Source organism: Amblyomma mixtum, chromosome 1 (assembly GCF_055824585.1).
Source record: "Amblyomma mixtum isolate Tamu chromosome 1, ASM5582458v1, whole genome shotgun sequence".
Lineage (NCBI taxonomy): Eukaryota > Metazoa > Arthropoda > Arachnida > Ixodida > Ixodidae > Amblyomma > Amblyomma mixtum.
In genome coordinates, this window is record NC_143012.1 from 321,689,222 (window position 1) to 321,701,753 (window position 12,532).

Sequence of the window (12,532 nt, forward strand, 5' to 3'; positions counted from 1 at the left end):
GCAATAGCACAAGAAATTGCGCAACTCCCTAGAAGGCGCCACGTCTTGTGAAAACGCCAGATTGTCTGCGATGCTGAGAGGTAAGTACGCAAAGTACGAACATTAGTATGAGAAGCACGCTGACGCTTAGAGCTAAGTAAAGTGACGTACTATCGCGCTCAATATGAGTTGCAACGCGCGGTCATCGACCGGTGTTCGTTCCGTGGTGCACCTCCTCGAAACAGTCGCTCGGAATTCTGGGAGAAATTTTTTCCTGAGCGGGGGTGCTGTTGTTTCCTTGAACAGCAGTTTCTCCCAGAATTCCGAGCGACTGTTTGGAGGAGGCACACCACGGAACGAGCCCCGGTCGATGACCGCGCGTTGCAACTCATATTGAGCGCGATAGTACACATTCACTCACTCACGCACCCGTGCACGGACGCACGCACGCACACGCATGCAAGCACGCGCACCAAATACAGGTGACAAGTGCAGCGTGCTGCCTTTGTTTATTGTGTTATTCATCGCTGTCCAAGTAGAATGCAATAGCTCGTTCCCTTCGATTCTCTTACCATCTGCCACGGTGAGTGGGCGAAGACGGAGCAGCACTGAGGAAGCAGCACTGACACGCTTGAGCTTCGGCCAATGAGAAATAGCAAACAAAGTCGCATCGGAATACGAATAGAATCAAATCAGCACATTAGACATGGGCCCCATTTCCCCCGTGCCACCTGGACACACTGTTAGGCTGCACTGCGGACGTGCGGCCGATGCAAAACACTGCACTGGAAATGCCGCCATCGCAAATATGAGACCACGGTCCTAAACGGCCGAAGCTGAACGAAAACTGCAAGAACCAGCCAAACGGGCTCGCCTCCTGTTGTCCGCTCAGGAACGGACGACCGACTAAACGTTTCGCCCATACGGTACGGCAGTTCAATCTCTCAGCAGTGCGGTATCCTAGCGCGGCACCAAATCTTAAAGAAAACTGCAAGAACAATTCGAATGGTCTCACAGCGTGGCTATGTATGGTCATTGTGTGGTTACGAATGGTTTGATTGTTTGCGCGCCTTGTGCTTCTGGTAACGGCAACTGCTGACAACAAGCTATGCACACACAACAACATCGTCTGCTCCGTCATCGCACCAAGCGGAAGTAAAAATGAAGGAAGCAAAACTGCAAAAACCAGTCAAAAGGCTCACTGTTTTCACGCATAGTTACGAACGTTTTGACCGTGCGTGCATTTTACGTCTTTGGTAACGGTAACTGTTAACGCCGATGCACACAAAAAACGCCGTCTGCTCCGCGTACCTCCTCGCACTGGAATACCTTACACAGAGCAGGCTACTTCCGCCGCGAGATGCTTATCGTGGGCGGGGATTACCGGTTCCGCTCGACGCCGAGTGTAAAGCAAACTGCTGCGTTAGGCACGCCTCAACGAAACGTGCTCGTCGTCTAACGCGGCCACCCCATTAATCAGGCGTCCGAACAAAAGATAGTCCCAAACGCAAAGGCAACAGCGCGATCGTCTTGCGCTGGCAACGCGGGCTGATTCTAGACTGCAGCCGCCCGAAAGTTAATCGGATCGTTATACATCTGGACCTAACTACGAGTGCATACGCAGGCAGAACCTTCTAGGAAGCGAAAAAGCGAATAACACTGTCCAAGTACTCGGAAGAGAAACAGGGAAGTTTTCAGAGGCCTGGGGAATAATACAACGGAAACGGGGAGAAAATTTAAGCCAGAAAGATCGTTATAATGAAGGATGATAGAGCGTGCGGCGTTCCCCGGGACGTTATTGATTGCTCTGTTCACCGTCATCGATTGATATAGCTTACTTCGGCGCAACAGGGAAGAACGGTGTCATATGATAGCCCATTTCCAGATGGGCTGCTTAGAAAGAATGGTTATCATTGAGCCATTAAGCTACCAGATATAGTAGATGGCTTCGCGCGAGTTATTTACGGACTGACTAGGTATATGCTGAAAAAACCAGCAAGGACTTGCCTCAGTAAAATGGGCCCGCAGCCAAAAAAAGTTATCCGCGGCCGCTCGGCTGGATGTCTAGAAGGAACCAGATCGTTTCTTTATTCGCCCACTATTTGTAGCCTTAATTTTACATTATTTGGCTGATGCTTTTCGGTTTCACTTTTCCTAACTCTTCGTTAACTTTCCTAACTTCCTCCGAACCTTTTCATTTTGCTAACAATTCCTATATATTTTTTTTTTAATTTAGAATAGTTCCTGTGTTCTTGTTTGAGGGGGGGGGGGGGGGAATTATCTGTTTATGCCGTTTGCGGCAGCTCCATCAAGAGGAGTCGCAAGCGGAAAGACTGCGAATGTTTCGTCATAAAGTTTGCAACATGTGAAAACCTATTAGCAACTTCACAAGTTCCACCCACTAGCTTAGTGAAAGACATCAGCCCAAATATTCAATGCATAAGGGAAGGAATTCAGATTTAACTTCGGCCGCCGCGGTGACTCAGTGGCTATGGTGCTCGGCTGCTGGCCCGAAAGACGCGGGTTCGATCCCGGCCGCGGCGGTTGAATTTCTTTGGAGGAGAAATTCGAGGCCCGTGTACTGTGCGATGTCAGTGCACGTGCGATGTCGTATTTCCGGAAGCGAAACAAGGAGAAGCGGGTGTGGTAAAAAGCACACTACGCCCTATGTGCAATGCGCTTCTGAGGTGGTGTACGAGCTGCCACTTTCATGTGGAAAAGTGTACATCGGTCAAACGGGGCGATGTATTAACGACCGGCTAGGGGAGCACCAAAGGAATTTAAAGAACAAAGAGAATGTGGACTTGGTTAGGCACTGCCAGTCATGCGTGACATGTTCGCCACGTTTCGATAGTGTTCGAATTCTAGGCAGAAGCAAGTATAAAACGGCGCGTGAACTCCTGGAGGCCTTTCGCATAAAGGAAAAAGCAGATTGCTGCATTAGTGATGCATCCGTTTTTTTGTACGCTTCGGAATACAACCTTTTTGCGGCATTATGATAAGATGTTATTTCTTGGCACGTGTTTGTTATGGTTTTCTTTCTGTAGTGCGCAGATGCGTGAGCCATTTTAAGCTCGAAATCTTTTCGCAGTAAACCAGTTGTGAGTGCAGCGTTCGTCCGTGTTTTTTGCGTGTTCCTTCTACTTGTGTTCGTGCTTCTTCGCTGCAATATGAATCAAGAATGTTACCAACTTGCCCAAAAACGTGTTTTACTCACGTTAAAGAACCCCAGGTGGTCGAAATTTCCGGAGCCCTCCACTACGGCGTCTCTCATAGCCTCAGTCGCTTTGGGAAGTTAAACCCCATAAACCAACCAACCAATCAGATTTAACTTCATCCGCGTTGCTTGTTTGCATGTGGTGGAGAAACAAAACCACGAAGTTTCAGGCCGAAGCGGATTTTACTATTACGACCACGGACGGGCGAAAAAAGAAAACAAAGGCGTCACTAAAATAGTTGATGGTGCATCCAAACAGAACACGTGGCGAAGCGTCAGTGTCACTCATGCATACAGCTCCTGGTAAGTTCATTACAGCTCTGAATATTACGACCAAGGGGAGACGGAGAGAGATTAGAAAGTCGAGTATGTAGGATAACCAGTCATAACGCCTGACTGGCTTCCCTACAGCAAGGGGGGTGGTGGTGGTGGGGATGCACATACTATAGGGATGCCCCACACATAGGGAAGGGGACAAAAGGAGTGAAAGATAAGAGACAGATAGAAGAAACGTTGCGTGTGTGCAGTCTTCATCATATGCTAATTCGTGAGAACTAATTCACGAAAAACTGAAATTAGTGACATCGGGCTGCTTGAATTCTTTTGAAAAGGGGCAGCACCTCTGACTTTCTCATGAAACGAGGGCACCAAGCCGGGAAGCACGTTTGTTATGTAAGGCTTTAAATCACTCGACGGAGGGCGTTCGGGGCATTCATAGCGCTTCTAACTCTTGGAGCCTCCAGTTCATCTAGCATTCTTTCCGCCCCCTCCCCCCTCCCGCCGCCGTGGCGAATGCCCCTCAAAGGCAGTCCTCCAGACACCGCTACCATGATGTTGCGGTTGCAATGTAGCAGAGGCTAGGCAAGGAAGAGGATACGGTCCTTTGTCCCCGTGCCGTGGGGAGTGGGTTTTTCGTTGTTTGGGTTAGTGGTGCGGAGTGGTGAAGGGGGGAAGCTGAAGAGAGGGTGCAGGGTTGCTGAGGAGTCCACTCCCCACGGCACAGGGACAAAGGACCGTCTCTTTCCCTTCCCAACCTAGCATCTGCTGCATAGCCATAAAATGTCCGCGAGTATAGTGCTGAGGAGCCCACGCCCCACAAAGGAACGTCTCCTTTTCTTTGCTGCCTAGCCTCTGCTACATTGCAAACGCGACGTCATGAAGATCGGTCAAAGGCATTGGCTGGAGCGCCTCCTTTGAGGGGCATTCGCCGCTGCACTCTTGGCATGTACCCGAGTGTTGTGCAGGATCAAAGACAAGGCATTTTTTTTTTTTTGCACACCAGAGTTTGTGTAGTCCCAGTGTTGTTCCAAGTCTTTTTCAAAAGCGCAATTATGTGTGACCATGTTAACTACCAACTAGCCTAATTTGAAACCCTCTTAACAAGGCATTTCGGCACATGGGGATGACACGTAGCTGCAGTGTAGTATTTTTTTCTTGTTGTGACCGGTTTTGTGGCGCGGAGGAAGTACCACACGCGAACGAAGGAGAAAGGAAATGAACAAGCCGCAGTCAATCGAAGATAGGATGGCTATTCTGTTCCAAGGCAGTGCAAACATCCCGTGTCGGTGGCGATCGATGCGTTCGATGCAGTGCGTCGCCGATGACTACGAGGCTGGCGGCGAAAGTGAATGAGCCGACATTTGCGAGAGAAGGCCACGTACGTATCCTTGGGGGAGAGAATCGTGCCAGTGCGACTAAAAATACGCGGATAATGAAAGGGAGAAAAAAATAGAAAGCAGTGTGAAATAGGAAGTCGATGAAATGATGGCAGGGTGATCAATGGATTTTTACATTAGAAGCCTGAGGGATTACAGCACTTTTACGCGTCAAAGCTAAAGTTGGAGCTATCAGAGTCGCGGTTTAGTGGAAGACATTGACTTACTTTCGATCGCCTGCAGTTCTTTCTGTCTGATTTCTGCCTTCTGCGAATGTGTCCACCATCGCGGATTCGAACGCACGAAATCCTGGTCAATAGCCGAGCGCCACAGCTACTGAGCAACTTTGGCGGGCGCAGAAACGATGATACGACACTGTAAACAGAAAGGAGTAAAAAGGGAGCAAAGTTGTCCTCTGGCGCACACCCTTTTATAAAAGGAGAGTGTGCTAGAAGACAGCCTACACCCTCTTTACCCTTTCCCGATTTTACCGATTCGCCTACTGAATTAATGAAAACTGAAGGAATAAAATCATTGCAGACCCGTGCAAAAGTCGCACGACTAAAACTCATGTTTCAACTAATAAATCGACATCTAAAACTCGACACTACTAAATATATTTCCCTTTCCGAAGCAAGATCAACGCGTCATAAACATTCGCATACATTAAGTGAGTATCATTTCCATACTAATTGCTTTAAAAATTCCTTTTTCCCACTAGCAATTCGAGAATGGAACAGACTTGATCCATCTATTACTAACTGTTCATCATTGACAAAATTTAATATTGCAGTTGAGAGTATGTCCTGTTATTAGTTATTCATTCCTGGTTGCTTGCGTTCTGTTATTATTATTACCATGGTTATTTGTTTTTTTATGTCTAAGTTTTTTTTTGTCAAACTATGCAGTGTTACTTAAACTAAACACCTATACTGTGTTAATGCCTTTGCAGTGTACGATAATAATATTTACTGTTTACTTATTGTCTGCGTATTATAACAACTAGCAATGTTTCAACATTTTGTTATTCTTTGTATAATACTACCGACATTAGCCTTATTTTATGCGTTATTTGATTGTTTTCGTCACAGCTCGGTTGTATTTTCGTTTTACCGTTTGTTGTTTTTCTTAACATGCTGACCAGTTGAATGTTCCAATTATGCTTGACCGCGTTCTGTTAACCTCACTAAGCCCTCCTGCCACAATCCCAATTGGGATTAGCAGTATTTGTAAATAAATAAATAAAAAAATAAAATATAGGCGTGTTCGTGTTTATAGTGCATAGCAAAAGAAACCATACGAGCACGCTGCTAATGAGACCTTATGGCAAAATTGTGATGTAGTGCCAATTCAAAACTTAACGGATCCTTAGCAGTCAGCAGTGTTACACGTGAAAAAATTTAAAGATGCCCCGAGACCCCGAAACGTTCGGTCTAACTGCTCCAGAAATGCATCCTCATCGATTCCGCTTGTTACTGTAGTCGAATACCCAGCCCTCGCTCCGCTGTGTTTCTTGGTAGAGCTGACATAGGAGTCCATGTATTCCGTCGAGGCTAACCTCTGGTTTAATTTGGTATGATACGGTATGGTGTGGCATAGTTATGACACGGTATGGTATAGTATGTTATGGCCCGTATGGAATAGTTTGGCACGATACGCTATGGTATGGAATGGTACGGCATGGTATGGTAAATGCTACGGTATGGTATAGTTCGGTATGATACGGGATGGTATGATATGGTACTGTATGATACGGTACGGTATAGTTTATTATGAACGGTATGATATGGTACGGTAGGCGCATCACCGTCATCAGCCTGACTACGCCTACTGCAGGACAAATGCCTCGCCCGTATCCCTCCAATTAACCCTCTCCTTTGTAAGCTGCGGCAACCTTACCCCCGCAAACTTCCTTATCTCACCCGCCCACCTGACTTTTCTGCAGCCTTCTGCTACGCTTGCCTTCTCTTGGTGTCAGTCCGTTACCCTTAACGACTATCGGTTATCTTGCCTTCGCATTACTGCTCCGGCCGATGCCCATTTCTTCTTAATTTCGAATAGGATGTCTTTAACTCGCATTTGTTCCCTGGCCCTCTCTGCACCCATTCTGTCTCTTACCTTTACACCTATCAATCTTCTCTTCCATAGTTCGCTGCGCTGTACTCAATTTAAGTACAACCCTTTTCGCGCTTCTGCCCCATAGATGACTACAGGTAAGATACAGCGGCTATATACTTTTCTCTTGAGAGATATTCGAGACCTGAGAGTGCCTACAAAATGCGCTCCATCCCATTCTTATTCTCCTGGCTATATGTCGCTGCCTCCCTTAAGAAGATGTACTCCATTAACATTCCCAATGCTTCGCTGCCTAGCATAAATTGTTGTTCCTTTCCGTGACAATTGACGGTTACTTTATTTATGTATGAGTTGTTTATTCGTATTAATTTTTAGTCCCGATTTCTATTTTGCCTGTATAGCTCCTCAGTCATGCTCTACGATGATTTGTACTCTGCCTCCGTAGAAATGCGGCCGCCGCGATCCGGATTCGATCCCGCGTCCTTCATCGCCATTGATGATGATGTCCTCAGGCTTAATGGCCATTGAGTCGACGCGGTGGGTAAGAGGAAAACTTCGTCTTCTATTCTCTCCGCATCGAAAAAAAAAAACAAAGAAAAAATTTTCTGTCGTCACAACAGATATTTATAGCATTTTTGGCCATGAACTTGCATAACAAAATAATTTTTTGTCCCTTGTACTATCCCTTGTCGCAGCGACAGAACTGCAGTAAAATATTGCAGAACTACAGCAAAATGCAATACTGCAGAAAGATCTGTCGCTAAGACAAAACGACGCAATATTCGGTCGTATTTTGGGCACGATTCTGTCATTTTCTTCACTTGACTTCCTCCTCTCCATCGTCCTCATCGCCCAACCACGCCAGGATAACACACCTACGAGGCCATTGTATGCGCGCAGTGTGCCATTTGTGCTAAAAGTAACCAAACAAGGTCTTCTTATCAACCGTATAGTGGAGTCGTTACGGCACACCTAGAGGATGAAACATCTCGACAGCTGAGGACAAAAAGGGATCTCCTTACCTTACACATATTTAGAGCCTCTGGAATGCCATAAGTGCTTCTCTCCACTGCTAAGAAACAAACCCCGCTTCCTGAGTACATTTTGAAAATACGGTACGCTTCACGTGGCTATAGTATGCACAGTGTGCGCATATATATAACGACACGAATGCTATTTATTGCGATCAATCAGAGCTTGGACCCCTACTGTTATCCAGACGAGCTGTGTAGTACGGACGCAGAAGTGCTGCCGCGAAAGTGTTGCCGAGAAATCCATTCTAGCGCAAGCCTACAGAATGCATTTCTACAGTAAACACTGAGTTGCACATTTGGCGCGAACGACATTCCGGCGTCACGGTTGCCTATTTCCGAAGTGTGACAATCATGCAGTGTACAAGCCTTGCCGCCTTGCCCTGGGGAAGTGTTGCCCCGTAGCGGCAGTTTCTTTTGTTTTCTCTTCTCGACCTACCACTGGGCCTTCTGTGAGGCCTGAACGCATGGACAGCCCTTTTTCACCCATCCAGTGCGTGCTAATGCATCAGTGGACAGGGCCGATACCAGACAGCCGCGCGCTCAAGTGCAAGGCACTGCGCAAGCCGTCAAACGTGGAGGGGGCATAAATATAGCACCGCCATCTGGCCGGCGCCGAAACGAGATGGCAAGTGCCTTCACCCCGCTGCCCAATTCCGCGAAATTTGCAGTTTACTCTGGCGGCTTACCCAAACAACCAACGAGAGCAACTCTGTCACAACGTATAACGTCCACCGGCGCCCCCCTAATCGCACTAAAGGCATTTTTCTAAACGAAGAAGGCGAAGTGGAATCAGAGATTAACGTGACACAAAGAATGCACAGATCAAAGCGATTAAAAAAAAAGAAGAAAGCTGGAACAAAGAGCATAAAATAAAAATAAAAGCTCACTCGACGCACGCGCCGCAACGCCCGGCGCCGGGTCGCGGGCTCGTGCGTCGGCACTCAATATATCCGTGGTGTCCTCTACTCTACGCCCCGAAATCCGCTCGCGCTGGTCCGCTGGGCAGGTGTTGCGTCGCCAGACCTTTTCCTCTTCCCCCCTCTCTCTTCTCTCTTTCCCATCCTTTCTCAGACATCCCGAGTATTCGGTGTGTCCCGCTGCGCAGGTGTCTGGCAGCGGGACATCGCCCTCCTCTCGCTTTCTGTGCTCGCGTGTGTCGCGCGGGCGCTATTTAAAGGGATCTCTGCCCGAGCTGCAAATCACTCCGCAGATGCCATTCAAACACGCCGCGCTGCTTTCGAACGCGAAGAAGGCCGCTGTGACCTCGTGCGATATTTGTGCGCAGCCATGCAGAGTCAAAAGTTTATGGTCCACTATATAATGACAAAACAAAAAAATCGAAATTTCGGCACCGTCTTTTAATGCATCGTAGAACAGATATATGAGCAACGTAATTTTTAGTGTACGAATTACACATTGCACCAATATTTGCTTACGATTAATGATCGGTTAAGTGGAAAGAAAAGGCTCACTAACTGTCTCGCTTCTCGGTGGACAGCTTAACAGAGCCGCCAGGGAAGGGATGAAGGAGGGAGTGAAAGAAGAAAGAGACAAAGAGTTAAAAAGATTGTAAACTGTGTGGTTTAACGTCTCAAAGCGACACATGGGCCATGAGTGACGCCATAGTGGAGGGCTCCGGATCAATTAAGACCATCTGGGGTTCTCCCATGCGCACTGACATCGCGCAGCACATTAGCACCTTTAATGCATTTTGCCTCCATCGAAACGCGGCTGCCGCGGGTAGCATTTGATCTCGTATCCTTTGTTCAGCAGCCGAAATTGCACCAATAAGTCTCATGAATTCTCCTTTGCAAAACAATGCAATTATTTCGCCAAAGTCGCATTCCTTAAACTTTTGACGTCAGCTGAGCGTTTACATATATGTGTGAGGCCTGTTCGACCAGTTTTGCCGGGTACGCTGCAGCCATTTTGTTTAGAGAGATGAAAGCGAAAGTTTCTGCATTCAGATTTAAGTCTGACACATTGCCATCTCGACATCACAGTCGCCACAAGAGCTTACGGCGCTGGAACCACCGCCTGCATGTCGTCATATGGAACAAAGAGGGCAGCTGCTGACGACACCCAACATCACACTGCATTGGCGACCTCTCTGTAGGTGGGCGAAGCACGTGTCCTTCGGATGTTCCCTCGTCTTGGGAAACAGCCAGAGGTACAATGGTGAGATGTGCGGGCTATGATGGGGACAACGGTCTTCACTGCTTCATGACTGCGTGCATGAGGCCAGTGAACGGTGGTGAAAGCGCACGGGCACTAGTAGGGACTCCATCGAAAATCGACGCGATCCTGGGAGAGCGGACACACCGAAGTTGTGTATGGAAGCAACACATTCTCGTTCCATACCTTACTGAAAAACAAAAGGCAGGGGAAGCAGAATCTTGAACATTTCTCGAAAGCACATATGCTGAAAAAGCACACTATGTTTGGATTGCTCATGTCACCATGTCATCATTTTGGCATCAATACTGGTTGTACGAATCGATGAACGTTGTCTTGAATACTTAGGGCGAAGATCTGTGCGCTTGTCACGTATGGCTGAAACGCAAATTGATGCCACTGAATCGTTGCAGGAATTTCACCAGCCGCGATGGAAGGGTGTGTGTAGCATTGGATGTATAAAAGAAAGGAGGATTGCAAGTGCAGTCACTTATACAGTCCGCCGCAAAAACTTAGGGAACACATCGAGCTCTCGAAAAAAGGAAAAAAAAAGAGCTTCCTCTCCGGCCATTGTATGCATACATTGAATCGAAAGATGCACTCCGTAGTAGTTTCTACGTCCGTTAACGTTACACTGCGTCACCAAATGCTATCCCTATGTGCTCGGTCAGAAAAGTCAAAATGCACTTTCTTCATAAACTTCAGCAGCCACGTCACGCATGAAATGAGAACAGTCGTCATCATCATCTTCTTCATTAGCCGAGCTGAGATAAACAGCAGGCCAAAGGAGAACCATTCTGGACTTATGCTCAATTTGTGCTTCGGCCCCTACTTATTTGGGCACTGTTGTAATGCCTCGATTTATTTATTTATTTATTTATTTATTTATTTATTTATTTATTTATTTATTTATTTATTTATTTATTTATTTATTCATACAAACAAGCAAGTAGTAGTATTTTACGCGAATAAGAAACAACTATCAGAGAGTAAGCGTAAACACGACAACCTTTAACCATAATGGAATTGAAAAACCTTCGCAGCCCAAGACATATTTCGAATACTTTCACAGCTCTCCTTTCCAAAGCCCACTTTTTATTGTCACGCTTTAATTTGAAGAATTCCATGCATGTAAATGAAATTCATTACGTGTGGCTTACTGCTTCAAAGAAGTCAGTGATAAGGTACGAAATTTTACGTATTTTTTCCCTTCTAAGCTAGTGTCCTAATAGCCGCTCGTTTGTGAAAGTGACGCCACGCCACTTCAAGGCTGCTGCAAAAGGAGCTTACATCGTGACACACTGGCTTCGGGCGTATCGCAAGAGGATATTTAACGCTAACTCTTAATCTGCATTCCAACGCCGTCCCCAATGGCAGGCATTTTGTCACGGACGACGTCCACCGCGGCTCTCTCGTCACTAGCCTTCTCTCTGCTAGGTGCAATTTCCTTCACCTGGGAGCGGGGTTTGGGTAATGGTCTTAATACTCGCCTAGGGGAGCGCGACGGGCCGTTAACCTGGTGCCCTGGCTAGGCGTCGATCACCGGCTCCGATACCGCTCCGAGAAGATGAAGCGAACAAATCGCTCCCCGGCGAAGTTATGACCCGTGACGTCGTATCATCGCAATTAGTGGTCCCTCCGCGCGTGCTGTCCGTGCGTTGCCACACTCTCGAGGCCGCCTCCTTATCTTTGCGTTTTCGTTCGCGCCGTTCACTCAGACGTCTTCTTTTTATCGCGCCGAGCTTCACGCGAAAAAATAAAGGCGGCGGAGGTCGATGTTACGCTCGGAGTAAACGAGGAGAATAGACCAGCAAAAAAAGTTTGTTTGTTTGTTGTATGGGGTTTAACGTCCCAAAGCGACTCAGGCTATGAGAGACGCCGTAGTGAAGGGCTCCGGAAATTTCGACCACCTGGGGTTCTTTAACGTGCACTGACATCGCACAGTACACGGGCCTCAAGAATTTCTCCTCCAAAGAAATTCTAGCCGCCGCGGCCGGGATCGAACCCGCGTCTTACGGGTCAGCAGCCGAGCACCATAACCGCTGAGCCACCGCGGCGGCAGCAAAAAAAGCATAAAGTTTGAGAGTAAACAAGGGCGTATACACCGGTAGAAGTGTAAAAGTGTTAGAGTATATAAACAGGGGCGAGTACACTGGCAAGAGTGTAACTCAACTGCCGGTTACTATCCAGCTTGTCTATTTATTTATTTATTCCGCCATCCTCTCTTAGTCTCATCGTTTATCGTTTATGGCCCGGGGTTTAACGTCCCAAAGCGACTCGGGCTATGAGAGACGCCGTAGTGGAGGGCTCCGGAAATTTCGACCACCTGCGGTTCTTTAATGTGCACTGACGTCGCACAGTACACGGTCCTCTAGAATTTCCCCTCCATCGAAATT

General features: G+C 47.3%; 1 protein-coding gene across 1 annotated transcript in view; it reads right to left on the bottom strand.

Moving 5' to 3' along the window:
* LOC149372684 (CD9 antigen-like) overlaps positions 1–12,532 on the bottom strand; it is a 45,424-nt gene that overhangs the window by 21,691 nt on the left and 11,201 nt on the right. The window lies entirely within an intron of this gene.